This window comes from Saccostrea echinata, unplaced genomic scaffold (genome assembly GCF_033153115.1).
Source record: "Saccostrea echinata isolate AGI-Se365-2 ecotype Australia unplaced genomic scaffold, CSIRO_AGI_Sech_v1 ptg000064l, whole genome shotgun sequence".
Lineage (NCBI taxonomy): Eukaryota > Metazoa > Mollusca > Bivalvia > Ostreida > Ostreidae > Saccostrea > Saccostrea echinata.
Genome location: NW_026889813.1, coordinates 3,095,267 through 3,105,134, shown reverse-complemented (window position 1 = coordinate 3,105,134; position 9,868 = coordinate 3,095,267). Strand labels below are relative to the sequence as shown.

The following is a 9,868-nucleotide window of genomic DNA, read 5'->3' as shown; positions in this document are numbered from 1 at the left end:
AATTCTTAAATTCTGCACACACCACTGAGCACAGACTTACAAAATACTGTGAGTGGGTTTTGCTTTCGAACATTTCTACTCTGAAATTTCTGGGTTATAGTTTTACTATTTTTCATTTATACACAACAAAATTGCCACTTTTCTCAAGTATTAAGAATAAAATTAAAATATGTCAAAGCGCAAAGATGTGTCAATCCAACGCGTCCAGAAATTCGAAGTTTTAATAACTTCGAGATGAAATAAGATTTTTATTATATTTTAGTATGAAATGCTACAGCAACATATAAGTCATGAAATTATACAGAAAATTTGAGAAAATATTAACTTCAAATCTGTGTCCAAGCACCTTTAAAGTTGACGAGCTCACGCACCAAAATAGAGCAATCGGTGTTTTTCAGTTTTAGGGTGAAGGTCACACTTATAATTACCTACTGTATTAATTTCGGTTTCAGTGGTAATGCCTTGACGATTACAGAGGTGGCAAGATGAAAAGCTTTCCTTGATTTGACATTGTTACGCGTCAACATCACCGTCACAGTTGGTTGGAAACCTTTCCAGTTACTTTATGCAACTGATAAAATGCTCTATGGTAGAAAATTGAATAACAAACTGCACATCATTATGTTGTTGCCTTTTTCTTCATTTAGGCAATTCAATTACTTCCGTCAGCCGTACCATGATGGCAAGAAATTCATACTGACTGTAAATATGCAAAAAGATGTCTATACCCCAGTGGTACTACAAAATGTGTTAAAAAACTTGTCATCATCAATATGTCCGTGTTTTTGGCTTTTATACCACTTTCCCTAAGTGACGTCATACATTTTACGGTTAGTAATTTTGAACACCGATTTAAATTACCAAACTACACCTCGACCAGCAGGCGCGGATCCAGGAGGTTTTTCTATGCGTGAGGGGGGGGGGGCATACCAGTCAAAAAAAATATGCAACCCAAAAAATTTCTTGACAAGTAAAAAAAAAATTCAGTTCCCAAACGTATTAAACCCAGAAAATTTCTTGACAAGCGTAAAAAAAGCTTAAGATCAGTTTTCCAAACGTGAAAAACACCTAGCTATTACGTGGTGGTATGGTGGGGTCCCCATTTCCAAGGGGAGGGGATCAAAAGTCTTTTTTTTTTTTATTTGCTTCACTTTATACTTTTGATTACTCTACAAATTCCAGGGGGGACCCCACCCCCACCCCTCTAGATCCGCGCATAACCAGTTTTCATAATTTTCGGTCACGCAATCAAATATTATGTTACCATGCGTTTTTTTTTTCTTTCAGTATATGCAATGCTTTTCTTTGTCTTTTTATGCTACTATGCCTATCTTGTTGGATTTTACGACAATATGCATATAGACCAATTTAAAGACAAGCGAATGATTTTTAGCTCCTAATGAACCATTTTCAAGTATTGGGAATGATTAACTTCAGAGGAATAGTGATATTGCGTGACACTGTGAATAAATCATCGATGTCCCTTACATTTTGTCTTGTTATAACAATTATGTGATGTCGATGTGATTCCTTGAAATCTAGACGAATTCATATATATCACCTCTAAATGATGTCGAAAGCATTAATTTTTAAGCGCTAAGCGCAGCGCAAAGCGCTTTCTGTCATCTTAAATCTACTTCCGTTCGCGATCCAGCGCCACTTAGCAAGTTAGATAACTCCACTGGGTTTTCTAAAAATATGCAACTGGAAATCCCCGATGCTCTTTCGGCTATTTTAGTGTAATACTGCGTTACTTGCAGTTCTAATAATAGGAGTCAATTAGTAAGGTAAAGAGTATGCATGTACATTGTACGAAAATCAACTGTTAGTAGATAGGGGCGGTTCTTATCTCTATACATTGTAATTCATTTAAAATCGTGTCGGCACATACCACTTGTGTACCACGTTGCTAACAATTGCTGCATCTATGGCGCAGATACCTTAAAAACGGTTAATTATATGTCATGTACATATAATGAAGTGATTGAATAAGTACATATTTTTAAAACTCAGATGGGATTTCAAGAAGTATTTAAAACTCAAACTGGAATTAAGTTATTTAGTAGAAAATTTCGCATAAAATTAATTTACAATGTACCTACACATGTACGTTCTATATAATTTATATCCATAGTAACTAATATTTCTTCTTCTAGACCCTTATTTCAGACAATGTAACTAAAAACAAGTCTTCCTCTTATCACCCTTGCACCATGCAGAGAGCTATCAATGAAGTTGATTTTCGCATCTCAGTGTCAATTAGTAACAGACTGGAATACATTCATGAACTGTCTTTACTTGTATTGTATTCTATACTTGTAATATGGGTAAAAAAATATGATGTAAATAATTCGCAAAGAAAGGCAGTTTGCGGCTGTGCGTACACGTAGGGAATGTGGAGGCTGTGTTTTCAACGAATCCACTTACATAGGAAAACTAATTTCTCGGAAATATTGATGACAAATATTGTGCTTTAAAATTGTGTGTGCAGTGCGCAAGATCTGGCGGAAAATGCTAAAACCTTAATATTAAACCTTCTTAGCAATGGACAGGAATAGCGCTGATGAAATATTAAGCATACTTGTGTTAGGAACCTTGGAAGAAATAGTTTAGGTAAAGGTGTGCGTGTGTTGCTGATTTGTCTGCTAAGCGACTAATGAGGACTAAGTAAAACAGAATAAAACAATGTTGCATACCTTCATAAAGATTTATTCATACTTGAGATTAATATCATGTCTTTTCTTTCTTGGGCTGTTGAATTATCTATCATGGAATTAGCAGAAAAATTACTGGTCAATTATTTTCAGTACTAGTATTCCTTTTTAACACACCAGTGCTGTGGATATTTTTTCCTCTCAACATGTTTTGCGTGGTAGTTAATTTCATACATAAACAAGTAAAGATTGGTGTAAAGTATCAAATATCCGTAAAAAAAAAATACTGAAGCAATTTAAGTATTTCAACAAGAGTCCCAAAATTACTTTTGGGGTTTTAATGACATATTTTTATTCCGAAGAAGAAAAGTATAAAAATTTTATTTTAAAAAAGTAAAATTTACAAATCAGATACATATATTTTAGATCAACAGAAAAGACTAATTTTTTGATGCAAATACATTATTAATCATGTACATGTATATGAAAATCAGATGTAAAGGATAGCTCTGAATGTGTTATCATCAAACGAAGAAGACAAATATAATATCCTTATAATCAAAATGTATATTTACCAATTATCTCTGACAAAATGACATAAACTCTACGGGTGCTCATTTAATAGATTTTTTTTCACATGATGATGCCGATATGCTGCACAGCGCGATGAATGTGAAGTGTAAAAAATGTATAATGCACAGCTGTAGCATATTCAAAACAAAATGAAATACATAGTCTAAGTTTTATTTATCATTAATAAATACCGGACGCTCGTAGCGATTGTGTAAATATCTTACACACTCCACTAATGTATTTCTTGTAAAATCCTTTCTATAGATTCGTAAATTTAAAAATCACTCATGAATATGAAAAAAAAAGAAAGAGATATACTAAAAAACAATTAAGTGAGAATACTAGTATTCGATATTTTTTAGATCTTTAATTCATAACTTTAATAAAATATGTTAACAATAAGGAAATATATTATCGACGCAATAAAAAGTAACATTTTTATTTTATTGGGAGCACTTTCTAAAATGAATTCACAATCACAAACAGCTATCTTCAATTTGAAATACTCGTGAACACGGAATGAATTATTAAAAATTATCACCAGAACATTTTAACCATCAGTGTTGCACAATAATGAGAGGAATATCAGCGACATTTTCAAGTGTTCAAAATTATTTAAAAATATACATTTTCCAGCAAATGTATAGCTACATTTATAGTCTAAATTTGGTTGGAAGACTCGTCGACCCCCCCCCCCCCCCACCTCCAATGAATTGCGATTTATACGCAAAGCTACCTCTTATAGACTCCTATAAGGCGATGGAGAACAAAAATATTTTTACATGTTCCTTTTTTTTTTGTTTCTTTCTTTTTTTATTAGGTTTGAGAAATACATTACTGTTTGGACTAAATATCTGTTATTAAATTTTTATATATTGTTTTTTTTTTTTTTTTTTTTAAAGAAACGGAGAATCTCGAACCTTCAAATGTTTCCCCCGTCTGGTTTGAAAAGGCGGATATAAGTTTTATTTTAAATTAAGTGAATATGTATCGAAGAACTGTGCTCGCCCCAGCGCGGTTGCACTGTCAACATAATACTTCTTCCAATACAACAGACAATTTAAATTCAAAATAATTCTGATGAATTTCAAACATTGCTTAGCGCTTCCCAGTACTTTCAGTACTTTGATTTATTTTATTTCCTTATTTTTTATTAAGTTCAGTTGATTTAAAAACTGTTACTTTGGAATTAATTCGAAGCTGTAATTGATGTGGGTCAGTGTTCATGGTAAACCAAAATTGTACTGGATTGTGTAGACTTAATTTAAAGTGTAAAACAATGAACCTACATATTCACAATGTTATTGTTCGTGGGAATGTTCGTGAGGATATAACATCTTGGGTAAGGATGACCCACCAAAAATCCACAAATATTGATTCCTCAGATCAGTGATGATTTAACATCATTTAATAGGCTTTTCTCTTAATTCTACCTATTCTTTAACAACTATTACCCTATCATATTATAGAACATCTTTACATTGGACTGTAAAAAAAAAAATCAGAATTAAATTCAAAGAAAATTTAACCTTCGAAAGAACTTTCCTGTTATTTGTACCTCTGAAAAATATTAATCTTATTGCCATGACAGAGCGCCTATGTTCAATTAAATGCCAAACAAAATGCTCAAGTATTAACCCTGGAGACCTATGATATTCTTTTAAGATTAATTTAATGCTTAATTTTTATCAAGAAGACTTGACAAGGATGAACTCTTGTGGTATGTTGTATTGTAAAACCTAGTTAGGGATAATAGATTTCTTAGAATGTATAACCTTTGAGCAAATGACTTTTTTGATCGTGTATCTAATATTCTTAAAAATAAATTTACGCGAACGGATGAGTACTATCAACTATCTTGAATTCGAATTGACATCGACATTTGCGTTTGTCTTGTTTTATCATTTCGTCTTGTACAAATAAATCATTAGAGATAATGTGTTATATCCGTGAAAAAAAGAAAATTAATATCAGACCAGGAACTCTTTATTCTTAAAGAATTAGAAAATCAACTGAGCAGCTTTGCATAGGCTGAATATATGTGAGGGATTATTTTGGATCTTATAATGAATTAGATGAAGATAAAGAACTGTGATCGACCTAAAAATGCAGCAATACTAATTTGTGAACAAGGCATAAAACGCGAACCCCTGGAAATTCCAGATGTGGTATCAGGTGCCTAGAAGGTGTAAGCATTCCCTGTTGACCGGTCACACCCGCTGTGAGCCATATGTATTGATCAAGTAGACGGAATAATCCGTAGTAAAATTTAGTTTATCAATTGGTATGAAACATGTCAGTCAAAAAATGTAAATTTCAGAATACTGCTACAATGTACATGTACAAGGCAGAAGTATTTATTGGGGTTGGGATGGTGGATGTAGTTTAATTTAATTTCATTTGTTTTAAGTCTTTTCAGCCTGTTTGTTTCTTTGTTTCTTGATTGTATTTTCTTTCTTTTAAATAAAATTTCTTATGTTGTACAAGGATATATACATTTTTTTTAAACGTAAGGCAAGTACAATAATCCTAAATGTCTTTTACAAGTTTCAATAAATGAAGACAAAATTGCAATGTTTCTGTTATCAGGGTTCTGCATTTGGAAATCAGGGTTAAGGTTAGAAAACAAAACGAAGATTCTTGTCGTGTTTCGTCTTTTATTATTTACAAATTTGAATTTAAATGCCCTGAAGTGTATTTATATAACAAAAGGGTTGAGAATATTCTAGTATAATTCATTACGCATGGACACTACATAAAAGGGGGAGGGCTAGCTTTGTATCATTGATGGTAATTTTATCGTATTGCAGTTTGATTGCCAGCTTACCATTCATGAATAGAACTCTTTTTTATATAAGTTTTATCATCCTTTTTTTCTTTAAATTTTGAAGTGTTAACAGTTTAACAATTTCTAAACAATATTACGTGTTAGATTTATTAGTGACTGTCCAAAGAAATATGTCAGGTTGTTAAAATTCAAGAAAGGTGAGGTGAACGCCGTCCAAAGATATATTGACGGTAGGCACGTGACGTCCGTTATCCAATTATAGAGCGTCATTCTAGTCCGAGGCAAAATATTAGCTAGGACGCAAAATACACCCATTAATTATTATATCAAACAGTGCATAAACAACATCAACATCATCTATAGAATGGCAAAACTTGCATTTAAAAATACGTGGGTCTTAAACGATACAGTCACGACTCTTGTAATAACTGGATTTATTTTTTAAATGAAATAAATTGTATTATTTGGTGCATTTTTTTTCAATGAAATTTTTTCCTATTTTCCTCTAACTCTAATTTCAGGCATCGTTACATAGTTGGAAGAATCAGATTCAAACAAAATTATAAGAGAAACGCACATCAACTTAAAAAAAAACAACATTTCTTTAAACAATACATTGTCATAAATAATTCTTCGTAAAGAAAGCTAGACATCGTATATTTACTCTTGATAATGTCTTTAACATTTTCTTAAAATCAATTTACTAGAAGAGATGAAAAATATAATTGAATATCTTAAAATTTGTTTTTGTTTGTTTTACCACTTGCCGGTGGAGGACAGCAAATTTAGAGCTATACTCAGCACTCGGGGCCATTGAGCAGCGATGGATTTTTTTTCGTGCCAGCACCTACTGCGACATCGGTTCATACGGTCTATTCCGAAGGACCGTTCTCCACGTCCCGCAGTTAGATTCGAACCCGTGACGTTAGGATCAACTCCTTACACCGCAACTTCAGAGAAAACGCTCTAACCACTGCGCCACGCGGGCGAGTCTTAAATTTTGAACTGATAATGAAAATGGATTTTTAGGGTTTTTTTCATTTGTCCTGCACAAATAAATCATAAGATATAATGTGTTATAACTGAGAAAAAAATTGATATCAGCTTATGAACACATTATTTTTGAAAGATGAGAAAATTGAATGAGCAACAGAATAGTTATTGCTCAGAGAGAATATAACGAAGATTCATTTTGAAACTTTAATGTAGCGTGATACATCAAATTGAATACTGCAAAGAGTTGCATGCACCATAACAATCTATCTTCTTGCAATAATTATTCAAAAAGTTAGTTTGAAACGGATATCATTTTTTCTGTGTCATTTTGTATTCATTTTAATTGAGAACCTGTATAATTGTTCTGCCTCAATGCTGCGTACACGGGCAGACGTTACCCTTGTCTTGCCAGGTCCAAAGTAAACAACAATAAACAGTTTTCTGTTTATTTATGACAAGACATGAAAGGGTAAAATACTGAAAATAAACAAATAAACAACACATCACAGTATGCTCATAATAATAACATCAGAATTGCTTACACATATCTGAATAAACTTACAAATATAATTTCTCATATTGACCACTTTACGAAATGATGGCACACGTTCGAATTTCCTCACCGGAAATAATGTAAACATTGCAAAACTATTATTCAAAATAATTTTAACCGCACACAGAGCATACACAATATACAAAATTACACAAATAACATTACTTACACCATGGGAACACATACTCAGCTGCAATTAAATAAGACGACCGAAGTCGTGAGCAGCCATGCCATGCTGCTGAACGCATACGCAACGTTTCTCTAACGTTAGGCGCATATAAAACATAGAATCTAAAAATAGAACATAATAATCCGGAAAGTGTCAGAACACTCCCCGCCTGACGCCGGTCACTACACAACATTTTACGCAACACAGTCTTTACATCAATGATGTGGCACTAGAAGAACAACTTCTGTAATTGGCCGCACATAATGAACGAGCTGTCCTCCTCTGCTGGTGCGAACCTCGATCTTTCGAATCTTGCCGTCATCATCAGGGAATGTTCGATTGATAACACCCATACTCCAATCATTGCAATGAGCTTCCTTTTCTCGAAGTAGAACAACATCATCGATCTGAAGATTGTCCTTGGAATCTGTCCACTTTCTCCGTTGCTGAAGAAGTTGCAAATATTCGTTGTGCCACCGTTTCCAAAACTGTTGGGCAATAACCTGTACATGTTTCCAGCTAGAAACATACATGTCTCTTATGTCAAGTTCCTGAGAGGGTGGAACATCTGCTTCACTCTTCTGAGTGAGCAACATATTAGGGGTAAGTACCAATGGGTTGTGTGGGTCCATAGAAACAAGAACCAATGGTCTATTGTTGAGTATTGCTGTTACTTCTGCCATCAATGTTACAAGGACATCATGGGTAAGTAAGTTGACGCTTAGGCTGCTTTAGAAGAATGGCATCGAGAATTCGTCTAGCAAGTCCAATAACTCTTTCCCAAACACCACCCATATGGGAAGAGTGGGGGGCGTTGAAAATCCAAATGCAGCCATTCTTGGTCAAAAAGTTTCTGAAGGTTGGGTCCTCTACATTCACTGCACTGATTCCCAACGCATCTGTGCTTCCAACGAAATTAGTGCCTCTATCAGACCTAAATTCTGCCACTCTTCCTCGAATGGCAATAAAGCGGCGAAGAGCGTTGATGAAGGCCGATGAAGACATATCTTCTACCACTTCAATATGAGAAGCTCTGGAGGACAGGCAGGTAAACAATATTGCCCACCGCTTGCTATTGGAACTTCCTCCACGTGTCTTCCTTGTCACCACCTCCCAGTGACCAAACATATCACATAGGTGAATGGTGGACACTGCTGAACTCGAACTGACGGTAGATCTGCCATTTTCTGATGCTCTAAACGTCCACGCAACTTGCGGCACATTACGCAGTTGTAAATTACAGACGACACTAGTTTCTTACAGCCAATAACCCAATAGCCAGCACTTCTTACGGCTCCTTCTGTATAGTGTCTTCCTTGGTGTTGCACCATGTCATGTTGATGGCTGATGAGAAGTCGGGCTGTGTGTGATCGGGGAATAATGCAGGGATTTTTGAAATTGTGGTCAATTTCCGCTGATCGAAGGCGTCCGCCAACTCTTAAAATGGAATCATCATCCAGGTAAGGGTCAAGGTTGACAATAGAACTGTTCTTAGAAATGGCCTTCCCTGCTTGAAGATTTGATATTTCCAGGTGAAAGGTCTCCTGCTGAACTAACTTAATGATGAATGTCTCTGTAGTTCGACGAAATTTTGAAGAAAACCTATCACATTGAATTCCATGCCTTTTCAATAAAACATATCTTAAGATGCCAATAGCATTTACCAATGACTTCCAGGTGGAGAATCTCTGGAATCGTTCAATCCCGAATAGTTTCTTTGTGACAGTCATAAGGGTTGACAGCTGTGGCCTCACATTACTGTCCTGGTCTGCATCAACCAAATGAAATTCCTCTTTATAGTCCTGAACACTGGAGAGTATGTCAGGTCCCTTGATCCACTCACTACCTTGAAGGTCTTTTGCTGAAATTGTTCTTGAACCGATATCTGCTGGGTTCTTTGCTGACTGCACATATGTCCAATGACTGGCTGGAGCAACCTTAAGTACTTTCTGAACTCTGTTTGAGACATAAGTATAAAATCGTCTTGAGGTGTTGTACAGGTAACCTATTACTATGCGACTATCTGAATAGAACTGTATATGGTCAATTCTGGCGTCTAAGTTATCTGTCACTATGTTAGCAATTTCACTCGCAAGAACAGCTGCGCACAGTTCTAGTCGGGGAACTGTGTGTCC

General features: G+C 34.8%; 1 long non-coding RNA gene across 1 annotated transcript; it reads right to left on the bottom strand.

Annotated features, from left to right (window-relative positions):
- Positions 1–7,201: 7,201 nt before the first annotated feature.
- Positions 7,202–7,813, bottom strand: LOC133175744 (uncharacterized). Its single transcript, XR_009719314.1, has 2 exons — positions 7,734–7,813; positions 7,202–7,488 (listed from the first exon to the last, which is right to left on the bottom strand). It is a non-coding gene; the product is annotated as an uncharacterized LOC133175744 (long non-coding RNA).
- Positions 7,814–9,868: the final 2,055 nt, after the last annotated feature.